Below are 23,572 nucleotides of genomic sequence, written 5' to 3'. Positions count from 1 at the left end.
CTGACCTGGAGATGGGGGAGATTATTCTTGATTATCTGGGTGGGCTGAATGTAATCAAAAGGGTCCTTACAGGTGGAAACAAAGGGCATAATAGAGAGAACCAGGGAGATGGTGTTGTGAGAAAGACTTGGTCCAGCATTGCTGGCTTTGATGATGGAGTAAGGGGACAAAAAACAAAGAATGTGGAAAGCCTTTAGAAATTAGAAAGGGTAAATAAATGGATTCTTCACTACAGCCTTCAGAAAAGAGCATGGTAGCCAGAACAATCAAGCAAGAGAAAGAAATAAAAGGCATCCAAATTGGAAAAGAGGAAGTCAAATTATCTCTGTTCAATTATCTCTGACAATATGATCTTATACCTAGAAAACCTTAAAGACTCCTCCAAAAGACTCTTAAATTTGATAATTAAATTTAGTAAAGTTATAGCTTACAAAATCAATATACAAAATTCAGTGGCATTTATATACACCAATAACAATCAAGCTGAGAACCATATCAAGAAGGCAATCCCATTTACAATAGCTACAAAAAATAAAATACCTGAGAATCTATTTAACCAAGGAAATGAAAGATCTCTATAAGGAAAACTACACAATGCTGATGAGGAAAGAAATTATAGATGACACAAGCGGAAAAATATCCCATGTTTATGGATCAGAAGAATTAATATCATCAAGATGACCATACTACCCATAGCAATCTACAGATTCAATGAAACCCCTATCAAAATACTAATGTCATTTTCACAGAATTAGGAAAAGGAATCCTAAAATTCATGCGTAACCAAAAAGAGAGCCTGAATAGCCAAAGCAATTCTAAGCAAAAAGAACAAAGCTGGAGGCATCACATTACCTGACCTCAAATTATATGACCAGACCTCAAATTAAAATATTATTTTGTTTATATAGTAAACAAAACAATGTGGTACTGTTATAAAAACAGATACATAGATAAATGGAACAGAGTAGACAACTCAGAAATAAGCCACATACCTAGAGGCAACGGACTTTTTGCAAAGTTGGCAAAAATATACACTGGGGTAAGGACACCTTTTTCAATAAATGGTGCTGGGAAAATTGGATGACTATATGCAGAAGAATGAAACCGGAGCCCTATCTCATATCATAAACAAAAATCAACTCCAGATGGATTAAAGACTTAAATGTAAGACCTGAAACATAAAAATACTAGGGAAAACTCTTCTGGACATTAGTCTAGACAAATAATTCATGACTTGGTCCTTAAAAGGACAAGCAACAACAACAAAAATTGACAAATGGGACTTAATTAAGTTTAAAAGTTTCTGTACAGCAAAAGAAATAATCAATAGCGTGAGGAGATAACAAGCAGAATGGGAGAAAATATTTGCAAGCTATGCATCTGGCAGGAGACTGATATCCAGAATTTATAAGGAAATCAACTCATCAACAACAACAAAACAACCCTATTAAAAAGTGGGCAAAGGACATGAATCAACGGTTTTCAAAAGAATTACATAGAAATGGCCAACAAGCATATTAAAAAATGTTCACCATCACCAATCATCAGATAAGTACAAATTAAAACCACAAGGAGATCATTTTACACCAGTCAGAAAGGCTATTATTAAAAAGACAAAAAAAAAGCACGTTGGCAAGGATGTGAAGAAAAGAGAAAGCTTATGCACTGTTGGTGGGCAAGTAAATTAGTACAATCTCTATGGAAAACAGTATGGAGATTTTTCAAAGAACTAAAAATAGAACTAATATTTGATCCAGCAGTCGCACTACTGAGTATCTACCCAAAGACAAATAAATAATTATATAAAAAAGATACTTGCACTTGTATGTTTATCACAGCACTATTCACAATAGCAAAATGTGGAATCAATTTAAGGGTCTATCAGTGAATTATTGGATAAAGAAAATGTGGTGTATATACACCATGAATACTGTTTAGCCATAAAAATGAATGAAATCATGTATTTTGCAACAACATGGATGGAACTGGAAGCCATTATCTTAAGTGAAACAACTCAGAAACAGAAAGTCAAATACTGCATGTTCTCACTTATAAGCACGAGGTAAATAATGTGTACACATGGACGTGAGTATGGAATAATAGTCACTGAAGACTCAGAAAGGAGGGAGGGAGGGAGTGGGGTGAGGGATTAGAAATACTCAATGGATGCAGTATACACTATTTGAGTGATGGTGACACTAAAAGCCCAGACTTCGCCACTAAGCAGTATATCCATATTAGCAAAACTGCACTTGTACCCCTTACATTTATACAAAGACAAAAACAAAAAAGGAACACAACCTTACAGACCCATTGATTTTAGCCCAGAGAGACCCATTTTGGACTTCTGACTCCAAGAACTGTAAGATAATAATTTTCCATTTTTTAGGTCACAGATTTGGTGGTAATTTGTTACAGCAGCAATAAAAAACTAATACATCTATTTTGATTATAAGAGAGATACTGAGGCTATTTTTTTTCCATAAGTTATTGGGGTACAGGTGGTATTTGGTTGCATGAGTAAGTTCTTTCGTGGTGATTTATGAGATTTTGGTACACCCATCACCCAAGCAGTATACACTATACCATATTTGTAGTCTTTTATCCCTCACCCCCCCTCCCACTCTTTCCCCCAAGTCCCCAAAGTTCATTGTATCACTCTTATGCCTTTGCGTCCTCATAGCTTAGCTCCCATGTATCAGTGAGAACATACGATATTTGGTTTTCCATTCCTGAGTTACTTCGCTTAGAATAATAGTCTCCAATCTCCTCCAGGTCACTGCAAATGCTGCTAATTAATTCCTTTTTATGGCTGAGTGGTATTCCATCATATATATATTATATATATAATTATTATATATTATATATAATTATATAGTATATAGTATATATACTATATACTATATAATTATATGGTGTATATAATTATATATTATATTTTATATTATTATATATTATATATTATATTTTATATTATTAATTATATGTTTGTTATAATATATTAAATAATTATACATAATTATTATATATTAATTATTATACATTAGATATAATTATTATATATTATATATTATATAATTATATATAACATATAATTATATAAAATAATTATATATTAATTATATGTATGTTATATATATATATAAAAAATATATTTATATATATATCACACAGTTTCTTTACCCACTTGTTGATTGATGGGCATTTGGGTTGGTTCCACAATTTCACAAATGTGAATTGTGCTGCTATAAACATGCGTGTGCATGTATCTTCTTCGAATAATGACTTCTTTTCCTCTGGGTAGATACGCAGTAGTGGGATTGCTGGATCAAATGGTAGTTTTACTTTTAGTTCTTTAAGGACTCTCCACACTGTTTTCCATAGTGGCTGTACTAGTTTGCATTCCAACCAACAGTGTAGAAGTGTTCCGTGGTCACCGCATCCATGCCAACACATACTGTTTTTTGATTTTTTGATCATGGCCAGTCTTGCAGGAGTGAGGTGGTATCGCATTGTGGTTTTGATTTGCATTTCCCTGATCATTAGTGATGTTGAATATTTTTTCATGTTTGTTGGCCATTTGTATATCTTCTTTTGAGAGTTGTCTATTCATGTCCTTAGCCCACTTTTTGATGGGATTGTTTGTTTTTTTCTTACTGATTTGTTTGAGTTTGTTGTAGATTCTGGATATTAGTCCTCTGTCAGATGTATAGATTGTGAAGACTTTCTTTCACTCTCTGGGTAGTCTGTTTACTCTGCTGACTGTTCCTTTTGACATGCAAAAGCTCTTTAGTTTAATTAGGTCCCAGCTATTTATCTTTGTTTTTATTGCATTTGCTTTTGGGTTCTTGGTCATGAAATCCTTGCCTAAGCCAATGTCAAGAAGGGTTTTTCCAATGTTATTTTCTAGAATTTTTATAGTTTCAGGTCTTAGGTTTAAGTCCTTAATCCATCTTGAGTTGATTTTTGTATATGGTGAGAGATGAGGATCCAGTTTCATTCTCTTACATGTGGCTAGCCAATTATCCCAGCACCATTTGTTGAAAAGGGTGTCCTTTCCCCACTTTATGTTTTTGTTTGCTTTGTTGAGGTCAGTTGGCTATAAGTATTTGGGCTTATTTCTGGGTTATCTATTCTGTTCCCCTGGTCTATGTACCTATTTTTATACCAGTACCATACTGTTTTGGTGACTGTGGCCTTACAGTATAGTTTGAAATCAGGTAGTGTGATGCCTCCAGATTTGTTCTTTTGCTTAGTCTTGCTTTGGCTATGCAGTTCTTTTTTGGTTCCATATGAATTTTAGAATTGTTTTTTCTAATTCTGTGAAGAATGCTGGTGGTAATTTGATGGAGATTGCATTGAATTTGTAGATTGCTTTTGGCAGTGTGGTCATTTTCACAACATTGATTCTACCCATCCATGAGCATGGGATGTGTTTCCATTTGTTTGTGTCATCTATGATTTCTTTCAGCAGTGTTTTGTAGTTTTCCTTGTAGAGGTCTTTCAACTCCTTGGTTAGGTATATTCCTAAGTATTTTATTATTATTACTATTATTTTGCAGCAATGGTAGAAGGGGTTGAGTTCTTTATTTGATTCTCCGCTTGGTTGCTGTTGGTGTATAGAAGAGCTACTGATTTGTGTACCTTAATCTTGTATCTGGAAACTTTGCTGAATTTCTTTTATCAGTTCTAGGATCTTTCTGGAGGAGTCTTTAGGGTTTTCAAGGTAAACGATCATATCATCAGCAAACAGTGACAGTCTGACTTCCTCCTTACAGATTTAGATGTCCTTTCTTTCTCTTGTCTGATTGCTGTGGCTGGGACTTATAGTACTAGTTGAAGAGGAGTGGTGAGAGTGGGCATCCTTTTCTTGTTCCAGTTCTCAGAGGGAATGCTTTCAACTTTTCCCCATTCAGTGCTATGTTGGCTGTGGGTTTGCCACACATGGCTTTTATTACATTAAGGTATTTATTACATACTGAAAGATCCCTTGTATGCCGATTTTGCTGAGAGTTTTAATCATGAAGTGATGCTGGATTTTGTTGAATGCTTTTTCTGCATCTGTTGAGATGATCATGTGATTTCTTATTTTAATTCTGTTTAGTGGTGTATCACATTTATTTACTTGTGTATGTTAAACATTCCCTGCATCCCTGATATGTGATCCACTTGATCACGGTGGATTACCTTTTTGATATGTTGTTGGGTTTGGTTAGCTAGTATTTTGTTAAGGATTTTAGCATCTATGTTCATCAAGGATATTGGTCTGTAGTTTTCTTTTTAGATTATGTCCCTTCCTGGTTTTAGTATTAGGGTGATGCTGGCTTCATAGAATGAATTAGGGAGGGTTTCTTCTTTCTCTATCTTGTGGAATAGTGTCAAAAGGATTGGTACCAATTCTTCTTTGAATGTCTGGTAGAATTCTGCTGTGAATCTGCCTGGTCCTGGACTTTTTTTTGTTGGTGGTAATTTTTAAATTACCATTTCAATCTCACTGCTTGTTATTGGTCTGTTCAGGGTATCTAATTGTTCCTGATTTAAGCTAGGAGGGTTGTATTTTTCCAAGAATTTATCCATCTCTTCTAGGTTTTCTAGTTTATGTGTGTAAAGGTGTTCATAGTAGTCTTGAATGATCTTTTGTATTTCAGTGGTGTCAGTTGTAATATCTCCTGTTTCATTTCTTAGTGAGCTTATTTGGATTTTCTCTCTTCTTTTCTTGGCTAATCTTGCTAATAGTCTATCAATTTTATTTATCTTTTCAAAGAACTAGCTTTTTGTTTCATTTATCTTTTGTATTGTTATTTTGTTTCAATTTCATTTAGTTCTGCTCTAATCTTGGTTATTTCCTTTCTTCTGGGTTTGGGTTTGGTTTGTTCTTGTTTCTCTAGATCCTTGAGGTGTGACCTCAGAATGTCAGTTTGTGCTCTTCCAGTCTTTTTGATGTAGGCACTTAGGGCACTGCCTTTGCTGTATCCAGAGGTTTTAGTAGGTTGTGTCATTATTGTCGTTCAGTTCAAAGAATTTTTTAATTTCCATCTTGATTTCATTTTTGACCCAATGATCATTCAGGAGCATGTTATTTAATTTCCATGGTTTGCATGATTTTGAAGGTTCCTTTTTGAGTTGATTTCCAGTTTTAGTCCACTATTAGTTTGTTAAACTAAAACAAGTGGCTGTTAGTTGGGTTTTATTCACTCAACAAATGAGTAGCTGCTCAGGCACTGTTGTGAGGGTTTGGGATATATCAGTAAACAAAACAGGCAAGGATCCCTGCCCTCATGGGGCTTCCATCCTTGTTGGTCATGGGAGGGCAAACAGCAAACAACAAAGAATAAATATAATAAATAAGGTGTTTGTGATATGATAGAAAAGAGAAAAAAGGGTCAGGTGAAAGATCTTTGAAGTACTAGCAGAGGTGGAGGGTATGGTGAGGGTTATAACTTTAATCTCTAAGGTGCTTACTAGCTTTTAAAATCTGTGATTCTATAGTGTTTATTCATTTAATAATCATTATCATAGCAATTTAATATTAAAATACTTGTCCACAAATATATTTTAAAATTTATCATTTTTAAAGATATCTTTTGAGCATGCAATCTCTCCGGTGCCCTGTGCTCTCTTCTCAGGGTTTGCAGCACTATTCACAATAACCAATATATGGATTCAACCTAAGTGTCTATCAATGGATAAATGGATAAAGTATGGTACATATACACAATGGAGTACTATTCAGCTATAAAAAATAATGAAATCTTATCATTTGCAGCAACATGGATGGAACTGGATATTACAATGTTAAGTGAAATAAGCCAGGCACAGAAAGACAAATATCACACTATGGAAAACAGTGTGGAGAGTCCTTAGCTCATATGTGGAAGCTAAAAAAGTGGATCTGATGGAAGTAAAGAGTAGAATGATAGATACCAGAGGGTAGGAGACTCACCTAACACATAAGGACTCACGTAAACCTAAAGTGGTGGAAAAAGGCATTTCATGCAAATGGACACCAAAAGCGAGCAGGGGTAGCTATTCTTATATCAGACAAAACAAACTTTAAAGCTACAGCAGTTAAAAGAGACAAAGAGGAACATTATACAATGGTAAAAGGCCTTGTCCAACAGGAAAATATCACAATCCTAAGCATATATTCGCCTAATACTGGAGCCCCCAAATTTATAAAACAATTACTAATAGACCTAAGAAATTAGATAGACGGCAACACAATAATAATGGGGGACTTCAATACTCCACTGACAGCACTAGACAGGTCATCAAGACAGAAAGTCAACAAAGAAACAATGGATTTAAACTATACCTTGGAACAAATGGACTTAACAGATAGTTACAGAACATTTCATCCAACAACCACAGAATATACATTCTATTCAACAATATACATTCTATTCAACAGCACATAGAACTTTCTCCAAGATAGACCATATGATAGGCCCGAGCCTCAATAAATTTAAGAAAATTGAAATTATATCAAGCACTCTCTGAGACCACAGTGGAACAAAACTGGAAATCAACTCCAAAAGGAACCTTCAAAACCATGGAAATATATAGAAATTAAATAACCTGCTCCTGCATGAGTATTGGGTGAAAAACGAAATCAAGACGGAAATTAAAAAATTATTTGAACTGAACGACAATAATGACACAACCTACCAAAACCTCTGGGATACAGCAAAGGTGATGGTAAGAGGAAAGTTCATACCCCTAAACGCCTTCATCAGAAAGACTGAAAGAGCTCAGGCTATTTTTGTGTTAGTATTTGCAATCTTTTTATGTCTGTTTTGCTCCAAAGAGTTTTTCTTTGTACAAGTGAGAAATCAGTTTCAAATGATGGTTTACACGTAAAGGTGATCTTTGCCTTTGACTGACTCTTAGAATGCCGCATATCTACAACTATTTGATCTTTGACAAACCTGACAAAAACAAGAAATGGGGAAAGGATTCCCTATTTAATAAATGGTGCTGGGAAAACTGGCTAGCCATATGTAGAAAGCTGAAACTGGATCCCTTCCTTACACCTTATACAAAAATTAATTCAAGATGGATTAAAGACTTAAATGTTAGACCTAAAACCATTAAAATCCTACAAGAAAACCTAGGCAATACCATTCAGGCCATAGGCGTGGGCAAGGACTTCATGTCTAAAACACCAAAAGCAATGGCAACAAAAGCCAAAATTGACAAATGGGATCTCATTAAACTAAAGAGCTTCTGCACAGCAAAAGAAACTACCATCAGAGTGAACAGGCAACCTACAGAATGGGAGAAAATTTTTGCAACCTACTCATCTGACAAAGGGCTAATATCCAGAATCTACAATGAACTCAAACAAATTTACAAGAAAAAAACAAACAACCCCATCAAAAAGTGGGCAAAGGACATGAACAGACACTTCTCAAAAGAAGACATTTATGCAGCCAGAAAACACATGAAGAAATGCTCATCATCACTGGCCATCAGAGAAATGCAAATCAAAACCACAGTGAGATACCATCTCACACCAGTTAGAATGGCCATCATTAAAAAATCAGGAAACAACAGGTGCTGGAGAGGATGTGGAGAAATAGGAACACTTTTACACTGTTGGTGGGACTGTAAACTAGTTCAACCATTGTGGAAGTCAGTGTGGCGATTCCTCAGGGATCTAGAACTAGAAATACCATTTGACCCAGCCATCCCATTACTGGGTATATACCCAAAGGAGTATAAATCATGCTGCTATAAAGACACATGCACACGTATGTTTATTGCGGCACTATTCACAATAGCAAAGACTTGGAACCAACCCAAATGTCCAACAACGATAGACTGGATTAAGAAAATGTGGCACATATACACCATGGAATACTATGCAGCCATAAAAAACGATGAGTTCGTGTCCTTTGTAGGGACATGGATGAAACTGGAAAACATCATTCTCAGTAAACTATCGCAAGGACAAAAAACCAAACACCGCATGTTCTCACTCATAGGTGGGAATTGAACAATGAGAACTCATGGACACAGGAAGGGGAACATCACATTCCGGGTACTGTTGTGGGGTGGGGGGTGGGGGGGGGCGGGGACAGCATTAGGAGCGAGGTAATGGGTGCTGAAAATCAACATGGCACTATCAATTGATTAACATAAAAAAAACCTGCACATTGTGCACATGTACCCTAAAACCTAAAGTATAATTAAAAAAAAAAAAAAAAAAAAAGAATTTGACTTGGGTTTACATGTAGAGGTAGGTGATCTTCGGTCACTCTTTAAATCCACTCTATGGATTTGCCTATTCTGCAATAAATGGGATCATATGATATTTGGCTTTTTGTGTCAGTATTCTGTTTTCAGGGTTCATCCATGTTATAGCATGTATCAGTACTTCATTCCTTTTTATAATTGAATACTATTCCCTTATGTGAATATACCACATTTTGATTATCCATTCACCAGTTAATGGACAATTGAGTTGCTTCCACATTATGGCTATTATGAATAATGCTGCTATGAACATCTATGTATGTGTTTTGTGTGGATATATGTTTTCAATTCTCTTCAATTACTAGCTTCAATTACTGTAGCTATGAGTAGAATTGCCACGTCACATGGCAGTTCTATGTTTAACTTTTTGAGGAACCGCCAATTGTTTTCCAAAGTGGCTGCATCATTTTACATTCCAACCCCTATGTGTGAGGGTTGTAATTTCTCTACATCTACAATAACACTTCTTAATGTCTACCTTGGATTATAGATATCTTTCAGAGGGTAAAGTGGTATCTTATTATGGTTTTGATTTGTATTTCCCTAATGGCTAACTATGTAGATCATCTTTTCATGTTCTTCTTGGCTATTTGTGTACTTTCTTTTAAAATTCTATGTCTATTTAAATTATTTGCCCAATTTTTATTGGATTATTTGTCTTTTAATTTTGAGTTGTAGGAGTTCTTTATATATTCTGGATGCTAGAGACTTAACAGATATATGACAGGCAAATATTTTTTTCCCATTCTGTTGGTTGTCTTCTCGCCTTTTTGATAGTGTCTTTTGAGCATAAAAGTTTTAAATTTTGATGAAGTCCAATTTATCTATTTTTTCCTTTGGTTGCTTATAGTTTAGGTATCACGTCTAAGAGACCATTGCCTAAAAGGCCATTGCCTAATCCAGGATTACAAAGATTTATACTTATGTTTTCTCCTGAGAGTTTATAGCTTTTGCTCTTACAATATAAGTCTTTGATCCATTTTGAGATTTTTTTTTTAATATGGTGTGTGATAGGGATCCAACTCTATTCTTTTCCATGTGGATATCCAGTTTTTCCAGCACCATTGTTGAAGACACTATTCCTCTCTTATTGTCTGACATTGTCACCTTTGTCAAAAATAAGTTGATCATAGATGTATGGGCTTATTTAGTCCATTGATCTATATATATGTCTGTCCTTATGTCAGTACCTTATGTTAATAGGTAGCTTTGTAGTAAGTTTAGAAGTGGAAAATGTGAGTCCTCCAAATTTGTTTTTCTATTTCAAGATTGTTTTGACTATTTTGGGTCCCCTAACACTTCCATATGAATTTAGGCTCAGCTTGTCATTTTTGCAAAAAAACAAAAAAAAAGTGAGGCTGGAATTTTGATAGGGATTGTATTGAATCTGTATTTCAATTAGGGGAATATTGCCATCCTAAAAATATTAATTCTTTTAATCCTTAAAAATGAGATACCGGCTGGGCACGGTGGCTCACGCCTGTAATCCCAGCACTTTGGGAGGCCGAGGCAGGCAGATCACGAGGTCAGGAGATCAAGACCATCCTGGCTAACACAGTGAAACCCCGTCTCTACTAAAAATACAAAAAAAAAAAAAAAAAATTAGCCGGGCGTGGTGGCAGGCACCTGTAGTCCCAGCTGCTGGGGAGGCTGAGGCAGGAGAATGGCGTGAACCCAGGAGGCGGAGCTTGCAGTGAGCCAAGATCATGCGACTGCACTCCAGCCTGGGCAACAGTGCAAGACTCCGTCTCAAAAAAAAAATGAGATATCTTGGCCAGGCATGATGGCTCGTGCCTGTAATACCAGTACTTTGGGAGGGCCGAGGCAAGAGGATCACTTAAGCCCGGGAGATGGAGACCAGTTCTGGCAACATAGCAAGACCCCATCACTACAAGAAATAGAAAGCTAACTGAGCATGGTAGCCCGTGCCTGTAGGAGGCTGAGCTTGAGCCTGGGGGCTGAGGCTGCAGTGAGCCATGATCATGCCACTGCACTCCAGCCTGGATGACAGAGTGAGACCTTGTCTCAAAAAAAAAAAAAAAAAAAGTCTTTTACCATTTATTTAGGTCTTTAATTTATTTCAGCCATGGTTTATAATTTTCAGTGTGTAAGTCTTACAGTTCTTTTGGCAAATTTATTTCTGAGTGTTTTATTTTTGTTGAAACTATTGTGAATGGAATTATTTCATCTCATTCCTTGGTTGTGTTAATTCTACTGTTGAGTACATCAAAGGTCTTCATCTCTGTTCCTGTTTTTCATTTCTACCATTTCCATTTGATTCTTTCTTTTTTTATTTCAATAGGTTTTTGGGGAACAGGTGGTGTTTTGTTACATGAATAAGTTCTTTAGTGGGGATTTCTGAGATTTTGGTGCACCCATCACCCAAGCAGTGTACACTGGACCCAACGTGTAGTCTTTTATCTTTCACCCCACTCCCACCCTTTCCCTCAAGTCCCCAAAGTCCATTGTATCATTCTTATACCTTCATGTCCTCATAGCTTAGCTCCCATTTATGAGTGAGAACATGGGATGTTTCTTTTTCCATTCCTAAACTAGCAGCAATCCCACTCCTCAGTATCTACCCAGAGGAAAAGAAGTCATTATACGAAAAAGATACTTGTACATACATGTTTATAGCAGCACAATTTGCAGCTGCAAAACTATGGAACCAGCCCAAATGCCCATCAATCAATGAGTGGATAAAGAAAATGTGGTACATATGTACCATGGGATACTACTTAGTCATAAAAAGGAGCAATATAATGGCATTTGCAGCAAACTGGGTGGAATTGGAGATAACTTGATTCTTTCTTACAACTTATACTTTGCTGGATTTTAAGCTCTGTCAGGAATGCAGGTAGTCAACAAATCTTTGGACTCTTTCTATCATGATCACTAAGGTATCCCAAGCACATAGCCCATTGTCTCGTAAGTAACGCAATGAGTAAATATTGACTTGAATGCAGTAGAAATTTGAGTTTTTCTTATAACCTTACAGAACCTGGAGGAACCCAGGGTCAATCCTAAGGAGTCTTGACCTTTTCTGGAATGGGGAAGGCAGACTAAATTAGGGCTTCTTAACCATCCATAGGGAAGAACCAATTGCAAACTAACACAGGAATAGAAAACTAAATATCGTATGTTTTCACTTATAAGTGGGAGCTAAATGATGAGAACACATGGACACATAGAGGGGAACAACACACACTGGGGCCTGTCAGAGGGTGATGGGTGGCAGGAGGGAGAGGATCAGGAAAAAATAACTAATGGGTACTAGACTTAATATCTGGATGATGAAATAATCTGTACAAGCCCCCATGACACAGTTTACCCATGTAACAAACCTGCACATATACCCCTGAACTTAAAACAAAAGTTTAAATTTTTTTTCTAATCATCACAAATACTTTTCAAAATAAAATAAAAATAAATTACTATAAAAATGAAAAACATATACAAAACACAAACTCATCTTTTAATTATTCAACAGATATAAAAGTATTCTGTCAAATTGCTATATACACGTATCAAAGCTTATTTTCAATTTCTATACCTGCCTTATTATACTGGAAACCAATATTTTTGTGTACTGGCACCAGTCTGTGGACTACACTTTGAGTAGCACTGGGTTGAGTAATCTCTGGGGTCTACAGTGTGGATTGCCTTCTCACAAGCATTTCAGGACACTGAGTCAGGTAGTTGAGGACAGATAAGACCAACAGCATCCTGCAGAGTTCAAGTTACTAAATTCCAGAGTGTACTGGGAGTTCATCCAGAAAGCAGTACTGTTGAACAGAAAGCTTACAATTTCCATATGGGCCAACATGTTATGCATTACTGACTGGGGCATCTGGGAGAAAACCAGAGCTCACATAGGTGTCTTAGCTAGAGCACTCATATTAACAACATGCATTTTTGCTTGTACTAATATATTAGGGGAAACACTGTTTTGCATTATGTGAAACCTACTATATAGAGCTAAAATTCAAATTAACAGCTGCTATTCCAGAGCAAATTCACCCACCCAAAATGTCTTGGCCTCAATTTTCACACATTTCCTTTATTAAGTATCACACTTCAAAGTCATTCAGTGTTCTATTACTATTTTCGAGGATAAATTTCCTCTCCTTCCTCTTTTGGTTTTTTTCTTCTTGGTTGATGGATATTAGGAGCTTAATCGCAGAATATACTTGCAGCATCAACTCAGTGTGACTTGTGGCACTAGATGCAAACACAGACACCAAAAAGCATTTTAAAATGCATTGCACTTCCAGGGAGAAGTACTTCATAAAGGGAAAAGACAGGCGTTTTTACTCCAGGGTGCACAATGACCCCTTCTCAATCAGGCAAGGCACATGGAAGCCCAGCTGTCTTGAGATAGAGCCCCTTTATCCTTGAATGACTCCAAGTATCAGTGTTTGTTAATAATTTTCAACAATGTTTGGCTTTGTTTTTTCAATATTTTTAGTTTTTATCTTAGAACCAGAAATATCTTTTTATCTTCACTTCTGGGCCATGACTGTGCAAAATACTGGGGAAAATACTCATAAAATAGGTAATAAAATTTTCCTAATGGGAAGAAATGTACTTGGAGTCTACAGTGATGACTTAAGAAACACGTTGTTGAAGAATAGGGCAAAATTCTGGCCGGGCGTGGTGGCTCACACCTGTAATCCCAGCACTTTAGGAGGCCGAGGCGGGTGGATCACTTAAGGTCAGGAGTTTGAGACCAGCCTGGCCAACATGGTGAAACCCCATCTCTACAAAAAAATTCAAAAATTAGCCAGGTGTAGTGGCACATGTCTGGAAATCCCAGCTACTCAGGAGGCTGAGGCACGAGAATTGCTTGAACCCAGGCGGTGGATGTTGCAGTGAGCTGAGATCACACCACTGCACTCCAGCCTGGGTGACAGAGCAAGACTCCATCTCAAAAAAAATAATAATAATAAAATAAAATAAAATAAATAAAATAAAATGAAATAAAATAAATAATAAATAAAATAAAATAAATAAAATAAAATATAAAAAAATCTTATGGATTGAATTGTGACCCCTACCCCTTAAATTCATGTTGAAGTCCTAACCCCCAGTACCTCAGAAATGTGATTTTATTTGGAGATAGGGTCTTTATAGAGGTAATCAAGGTAAAATAAGGTCATTAGGGTGGGCCCTAAGTGAATATGACCGTTGTCCTTATAAAACAGGGATATTGGGACCCAGATACTGTGGGTGCTGTGGAAAAATCAGCTATTAATATAGATCTGTCCCTGTCCTTCAGAGAACTTCCAGTCTGCTTTTGGGGACTGAAATGAAAACTTTGCTGCAGTGAATGGACCAAACTCTGGCCTTTATTAAAGATTCATTTATTCATTCATCTATTCATTCAACAATTCATTCCTTCAGTACCAACTCTGTAGCATGCACTGGGGATAGAATGGTAAATAAGGTCCCTCTATCCTCTCTCCTCTAGGGGAGACAGACAGTAAACAAACAATGATGAGAGACCAGGAGGGATACACAAAGGATGGATACTTTGTGCAGGTTGGGGCAGCAGGGAAAGGTGGTGGGTGGGGCATTAAAGGCCAAGTTGGGACCAGAAGGATAAGTAGGAGTTCACCAAGTAAAAGGGGGATGGGAATTACAGGCAGAGGCAGGGTTTGGGAGGTGGTTGTCAAGGCTGTCTTCCAACATTTGGTCGCAATATGAGCAGTCTGGTTTCCTGGGACACCAGCCTGCCTGAGTGGGAAGAGCCCTTAGAAACTGGTTTTTAGAGGAAGTCTGAAGCCATGCAGATGTGATAATGCATGAAGTATTTGAAGAACATGCGTGTAATCTAATCTGGCTGGTTCTGGGATGTTGGGAGCAGAAAAGAGGAATGTGAGTGTGTGTGTGTCTTCATCTGTCTTAGGGAGATGACTTGATACTGAGTTTGGAAAGGTAATTTGGAAAAGGCTTGCCAAGACTTGAATGTCAAGTTAACAAGTTCAGACCTTATCCTGAAGGTTGTAGGGGGATAGTTCTTTGAAAGGACAGATATGTATTTTAGAAAGGGAAAGCTGACTATATCTAAAGTATGAATTGACTGTCCAACAAGTTTAACCTTTGTGTTCTCTTCTGGAACATACACTCCATGGGAGGAGGGACTGGGCGTGTTTTGCTTATCATTGAATCCTCAGCACAGTGCCTAGCATGTACTAGAGCCTCACTAAATACTGTTTGAATAAATGAATGAATGAAGTTGCTGAAAGTGTTCAGACAAGAGATGGTACAAGGTTGAACTATGCAGTGATGAGTATTTCATGTGATATTAAGGATATAAAATCAATGGGACCAGATAATCAAAATGGACATACACTGCTTAGTAGTGCTAGATAAGCATTCAGTAAGTAGTAGCCACTATTAGCTTTGTATCCATGGTGAAATCTAAGCTAAGGTTTCTGGCTTGGGGTTCTAGGAACATGTTAGTCCTCAGTACTCACCAACAGTGTGGGAGTGGGTGAGCATGGAAAGGAAGATAATGAATTTAGTTAGACAATGAATTTGAGGAACTGTCGAGATTATTGGCAGTGATGATCCAGGAGGCACTGTAAACAATCCTTAGGTATTCTGTCCTATTATTAGCAGGGTACCATGTGGCAACCAAGGCCAAACAACATAAATGCAAATGCCACTATCATCTTGAAGGCTTGGATCTAATTTCGGGCCTGGGCAGTGTGGCTCCCAGGAGCCTATGGTCAGGAGAGGCTCTCCATAGGGTTAGGGTTAGGATAGATGAGCTTGCTGAGATTTGGGAGAGTTTGAGAATTTTTTTGACTCGAGCTTGGAAAACAGAGAATGATGATGAGGATGAACAGTCAGTGTCATCAAGAAGAGGTCTATTGAGTAGGCTTACTCATGGTCCAGGTTCAGCAGATTGACGTCCTGCCTCTTCTAGCTCTCAGGACATGAGGAAGAACAGGTACATGACACCTAGGTCTCCTTTTGCTCTTTGAAATAGCTGAAGATTTTTTAACAACTGCAGATATCTAGACTGAATTCCAATCTGATGGTGAGCAAATAGTTGAGTCCAGTCAAATTATGGCTTCTTTCCTCCTGGCCAGCTGGCTCCCCCTGGTCACTATTCCCCTTCTCACCCCTAGCAGGCCCCACCTGCCAACCCACCTGCCCAGCTGCCTGCCTGCCTGTATGTCTTCCGACCCACCTGGCTGACTGGCTGCACAGGCTCTCAAGTGCCCTCAGGCTGCTTCAATTCCAGTTGGCATTGGCTGCCTAGACCACAAAAAGGATTCTTCTTGTAGTAATTTACTTTCAGTCTCCCAGTGAAAAGAAAAGTCACCCAGTAAAGATAATGTTGTCAATGTAGCCAGTTCTGCTCTTCATAGTTCCTGGGGATTTAGTGAGAATGGATGGTGTTTTAAGAATCACCCAACTGCTTGAGCCCAGGATGGAAGGCCTGTTCCCCTGGGGTCTCTGTGAATCCCACTCTGGGGAAGAGATGAGGTAATCTGACTGGGAAAGAGGATGGCCAGGCTGGACAATGCAACCCTCCTCTCCATGGGATACTGATTTTATTTTCCACCTATCAAGCATATTTCCACCGTTTGCCATTGGGTAGTCAACAGTGGGGAGACCCAGACTTTTCCCAAGCCATGGAGGTTGGCTGGGCATGTGAGCACCCTACTCTGATTCTGGGCACACAAGGTAGGTGTACCATTAGTGGTCATGACCAAACTGAATCCTACTCTTAAATCAAGTACTGGGCTCACTTATTAGCTCCTGTCCTTAGATTCTTCTGGGAAGATTTCTTTGCTCAGCTTTTAGCAAAATACTGCCAGGGGAAGTTTGAAGTGTGACTGGTACCTCTTCTGGCTAGCTGCTCACACTGAATTCTGTGGAGGAGTCCTTGAGCCTGGAGATATCTTAGCTCTTGTTCTCATTTATCTTATCGGATAAAATTTACATTGACTAAATTACATTTTTAAGGTAGTTTGGCTGCCACTATCTCATTAAAGTGCACAACAATCCGGTGACAGCCACACAGAGCAAGAACTGTCACCCCACTTTATGAAGGAGGAAGCTTAAGCTTAGAGAGGTGAAACAAGTGGCTCCAGGTGAAACAGCTCAGAACTGCCTGAACTGAGACCTGAACTTAGATTATTTACTTCCCATGTCAGTACTTCTTTCATTCCCTCACACTAGCAGGCATTTAGTCTATAGGGGATCATGTGAAGCTAGCAGACAAATGACATTCATAAGCGTCATAATGGGGGAGGGTGGCAGCTGAACTAGGCTTGATGTTTTGCTGTGCTGCAATGCAACTTTGCCCAAGTGGTAGGGGGTCAGGCTGCCTTGATTTTTAGCTCTTTAAGAGGTTCTCTTCTGTGAAATATTGGTGCCTACTACAGATCGGCTAGCCCACAAGCATGCACTCTAGTCTTGGAAATTCAAATCAGAGTACTTTGATTTTCACAAAGAAAAACTGATTTATTTTATATCTAGAGTTACAGAATTTCAGAGCTGGAAAGTAATTTAGATTATTAATCCAATTGCCTCAATCAATGGGCTAGGAAACTGAGGCTCAGAGGAGAGTAAACTAGTCACGGACACAGCTAGTTAATAGCAGAGATGATCTGTAGGGGTCATGACCTCTCTTTAGTTTTCAGAAAGTTTTCCTTGTCAATCTTCATCATTGGGAGTAGAACCCACAGTAGGTCCGGGTGGGCTCTAAGGAGGCTGCCCATTCTATTTACTTTTTTACTCTGGGATTCTTTGGACTTAGCTGCATGCAAGTGAGATGGCTACTGATGAATCAGAGGGAGGCTTTAGGATAGGGTGGGGGAAGAAGACTGTTAGTAAAGCTCATGGAGTCAGATCAGACTAGGCAGGAAGCCGGAACTCACCAATTAGGTGCTTTGTGACTTTGGACACGTGACAACCACGGTTGTGACTCTGATCCCTCCCTTATCTATAAGATGAGTATAATACCCACTATTGGCAATAACAAATTAGGGAATAGTGTATTTATATCTATGTATATATACACATATGCACAGATATGTGTGTCTATCAAAATACATATTGATAGATAGATAATACATGGAGAGACATTCCTGTTTACAAATGGACAGCCCACAAAGTTCATGAGACCAGATCACTGCTGTCATTGTTACCATCATCCTCCATTTTGCAAATAGCACCAGAAATCAGGCAGCATTAGCATCAGTACTGAAATCCAGCTATGGGCTGGGTCTGTACAAATATAATATGGTTAACTATCAGGGCTGTTAGAAGGACTAAGTGAAGAAAATACAAAAACATACATGTCTCAGAATTTGGCACAGAGGAGACCTTCAGAAAAGTGTGGTGAGCCAGACATTTGTGGAATGAACTGAAGAAAGTGCTGAGTGCAGCAGACAGTCCTCTCAGTGGCCAATAATACTCATGTGCTCAGATTAGTTGAACAGGGGTATGATACCGGTGTTTGTGGAAAGCCCCATAATCTTCGTAACTGTGGGTCTCTGGGCTTATATCTAAGGTCTACAATGATTGGCGAGTACAGCTAAGAGTAATAGCACTCAAGTCAAGGGTTCTGCAGTGGCAACTAGTTGAACATGGCTGACAAGTATGGGCATAGATGTGGCCTGTTTATATTTTCCTCCTATGACTTGGCAACTTATTTGACTGAAACTAGGAGCACAGATGGCACTGGGACTAACTGGAATCTTCCTGGGTTCTGTGTCCTCAGATTGGTAGATGACCATAGTAGTTACATAACGGTGGAACAACAGGAGAATTCCAATAGCTCAGGGGGAGGAAGGATGAAAGTAGCCAAAGCTCTCAGTGCTGTAGACAAAATAGCCTAAAGCTTCTGTGAAGTCACCTGCCTGTGGAGGAATCAACCAGACCTAGCTGGAGTCTCAGAACTGGGGTGTGTTGTATCACTTATGAAGTGAGTGCTGCCTCTGTGCCACAAAGTTCCTCGCCAAGGGCCTGGCACAGAGAAGGTGCTTAGCAAATATTTGGTGAATGAATCCAATTGGAGATCCATGGGTTATTGAGGACCCCGAAAAGCTTTTGTTTATGTGGGTTATATCATTATTTAAAATTATAAAAATTAAAACAAAATTTAAATGTATTTCTTTATTCACTTAGAAATAAAATTTTAATGAAAATAATTATATTTTCCAGAACAAAAATAGTGGGAAGAGTTGTATTGTTTTATGTATTTGCAAATCTCTAACATCTGGCTTAATAAAGACAACTGGAGTTTTCTACCTGTTTCACCTTCAATATATTGTGCTATCACATGTCATGTAGCCTCTTGAAAACTCCACTAGTACCTTCCTGAAAGAAAAAATTCCAAATAATGAATTAGTGTTACGAAAATTGTCTTGATCTAGTGAACCTCCTTAAAAGGGTATAGACACCCCCAACAGTATGCAGAACTGCTCCTTTAGGGCATAGATCTAGGAGTATAATCTCTGGGTCATTGGGTATACACATTTTTTACCTTTAATATTACCTAAATATTTCCAAATCACTCTCCAAAGTGGCCGTACCAACTTACACAATCTGCAGCAGTATTTGAGAATTCCAGTTTCTCACCTCTGAGTCAATTTGGTATTATCAGACTTTTAAAAGTTTGCCAATCTGAGGGGTATGTTTTTAATTTGCATTTCCCTGCCTACTAGTGAGGTTGAACAACTTTTCATAAGTTTATTCAGTTTCCCTCTTCTATGAATTTCCTGTTTCTACTTTTTGCACAATTTTTAATATATATGTTTATGTCAGTATTGATTTATAGGAGTTCTTTATAAATTCTGCATACTAATCTTTTGTGAGGAATAAGTGTCCTAAATACCTCTTCAATTATATTGCTTTTATTATTTCCCCTGATGTCCTCTGACACACAATTTTTTAATTTTAATGTAATCAAAATAATCAATTTTTATGCATTATTCTTTTTGAGTTTTACTTATGTAATTTTTTGTGCCCAGAAGTCATAAAAATATTCTTATAAAATTTCTTCTGAGTTTTAAAGATTTTATTTTTATAATTAGTTTTTTTATCTGCCTGAAAATTGACAAAGATTTTGGTATGATGTTAGGGAAAGATGTGCTTTTACGTTTTTATCTTTCTATAGAAAGATAACCATTCATCCAAGGATTATATGCTGAATGTGCTGTCATTTTCCCTACTCATTTCCATATATGTGAGGAGCTGTTTCTAGAGTCTCTGTTTTGTTTCATTTGTAATGAGTTCTCTTGCATTGTTCTTCTTCTTCAAAATATTTTTGTTATTCTTAACACTTTACTCTTAAAAATTTTTATGAGCTATGTAATACATACAAAAGGGTATATAAATTTTTTGTGTACAGTTTAAATTATAAAATGAACAGATAGCTAGTCCCTTGGAAATCCCTATAAACTTCTACCATATCACATCACTCATCTCTCAAATTACAAGCTAGCTATCCTTAATGTTAGGTTAAATCATTTATCTGCTTTGCTTTATACCTTTACCAACTGTTGATGTTGTTTAGTGTTGTCTGTTCTTTAATCTTATATAAATGGAGCCATATTATATTTTCTCTTGTGACTTGCTTCTTTTGCTGTTCACTATGCTCCTGAGATTCAGCTTTGTGAGATGCCTATGATTATAGCTCATTCATTTTCACTGCTGTCAAAGTATTGTGTATTCTACTACTAATGGGCATTTGGGTCAATGTTTCTAGTTTATGCACATTGCAAACACTACTTCTGTGACTCTAGATGAACATATGAAAGAATTTCTCCAAACTGAGGAATATATGGATGGATGACCTGCAAACAATGACCCAAGTGCCTATTAGTAGTAGACTATTAAATGCAGGTCACTTTGTATAGCTCCTGATATTAAAGGGAATGGTTTTGAATTTTCATCATTAATGATAATATTGCTATGTTTTATTTTCCTTTTTTAGATGCCATTTATCAAATTAAAGAAGTTTTCTTCTATTCCTAGTTTTCCAAGATTTTATGTCATGAATCAATTTAAAATTTTGTTGAGTGTTGCTCATACATCTTTTTAGATGTTTAGATTATATGGATTGTCTGTGTTACTGAAGTGAATTACATTATTTGATTTTCTAACCTTGAATGCTGGGCTAAACTTTACTGGGCCATATTTTGCTTAGGATGTTTACATCTCTGTTCACGAGGGGTTTTCATCAGTAGTTTTCCTTATTATGTCTGTCGGGTGTTGGTATCATAGTACAGCTGGCCTCATAGAATATGTTGGGACTTACTTCATCCTGTTCAATTTTGTGAAATCATTTGTGCAGAATTGGAATTACACCTTCTTCTATGTTTAGGTAGAATTCTTCCGGTAAGGTATCTGGGCCTGTAGTTTTCTTTGTGGGAAGGTTTTAAGTATGAATTCAAATTTAAAAAAATATATATCCAAGTTGTCTATATACCTACCTGCCTATTATATCAGGTATATATTATATATCAGATATATCTATATATTATCTATATTATATATCAGGATATATATATATATATATGTTTATTCAGATTATCTTTTTTATATCTGTAGATTCTGGAGTGATGTCCCTTCTGTTATTCCTGATATTGGTGATTTGCGTCTTCTTTTTTTCCTCATCAGTATGGCTAGGTTTATCAATTACACTGCTGTTCTCAAAAACTAGCTTTTTTTTGAATTTATTAGTTGTCTCTATTGCTTTTGTGTTTTTCATTTTATTGATTTCCACTCTGGTTTTTTATTATTTCCTTCCTTAGCTCACTTTTCGTTTTATTTACTCTCCTTTTTCTGGTTATTTAGTGTAGAACTTAAGAAACTTCTAATACAGATCTTTAGTTGTATTAATTTCCCTCTGAATATTGCTTTATTGCCATCTCATAAATTTTGCTATAATGTATTTACATTTTTTCCTTTTATTTAGACAATTATCTTTTGAAAGGATTTAAATAATTTAAGAATGATGTGTATTTATGCACATAATTACTATTTCTAGTGCTCTTCATTTCTGCGTGTAGATCCATATTTGCATCTGGTATCATTTTCCTTCAGTCTAAAGGACGTCCTTTACTATTCCTTATAATGTTCTTTCGACTTTTGCATGTCTGAAGAGCTCTTTATTTTACCCTTATTTTTGAAAGAAATTTTCACTGGATACAGAATTATAAGATGACAGTTATGTTTTTCACTCAAGACTTTACGTTTAAAGCGTCACTGATGTCTTGTTTCCAATGAGAAATCTGCTGCCTTTGTTTTTCTTTGTTGTATTTTCTTTTTTTTTTCCTTTATTTTCTTCCTCTGTACATATCATGTCTTTTTTTGTCCTCTGGCTGCATTTAGGATTTTTCTCTTTATCAGTTGCTTTGAGCAACCTGGTTCTGATTTGTGTGGGTATAGTTTTCTTCATGTTTCTTGAACTTGGGCTCCATTGAGCTTCTTGGTTCTATGGGTGTATAGTTTCATCAAATTTGGAAAATTTTTGGTCATTATCCCCTCAAATATTTTTTCTGTTCCCTCCATCTTCTGTGGACTCCATTCCACATATATTAGGCTGCTTGAAGTTGTCTCAGAGTTCACTGGTTCTCTGTTCTTTTTCTTTTCTTTCTTTTAGTCCTTTTTTCTCTGTGTTTTCGTTTTGGATAGTATTTATTCCTATGTCTTTCAATCTTCTGCAATTTCTACTCTTCCATCAATTTTATTCAGTGTGTTTTTCATCTCTGACACTGTAGTTTTCATCTCTAGAAATTCAACTTAGGTCTTCTTTTATATCTGTCATGTCATTACACAATGTCTTCATTCTTATCTGTACCTTTTCGAATATATAGAATACTGTTGTAATAACTGTTTTATCCTCTTTGTCTGATAATTTTAACATCTGTTTCAGTTTGGGGTTGGGTTTGGTTAATTTTTCTCCTCATTCTGAGTCTTTTATTTTTTATTGCTTCTTTGCATGCCTGGTAATATTTGATTAGATGCCCTGCATAGTGTGTTTTATCTTGTTGTGCGCTGCATATTTTTTTAAAAACAGCTTATTGAAGTATAATTCACATACCATATAATTCATCCATTTAAAGTATACAATTAAATGGTTTTTAGTCTATTCACAGATATGTGCAACATAACCATAGTCAATTTTAGTACATTTTCATCACCATAAAAAGAAGCCTTATATCCTTTAGCTATCACCTCCTATCTTCCCATTACTACTCCCCTTCTCCCCAGGCCATAAGCAACCACTAATCTACTTTCTGTCTCCATAGACTTACCATTCTGTGCTTTCAAATGACTGGAA

This window comes from Hylobates moloch, unplaced genomic scaffold (assembly GCF_009828535.3).
Source record: "Hylobates moloch isolate HMO894 unplaced genomic scaffold, HMol_V3 SCAFFOLD_7, whole genome shotgun sequence".
In the NCBI taxonomy this organism is placed as follows: domain Eukaryota; kingdom Metazoa; phylum Chordata; class Mammalia; order Primates; family Hylobatidae; genus Hylobates; species Hylobates moloch.
Note: the sequence above shows the minus strand (reverse complement) of the source record.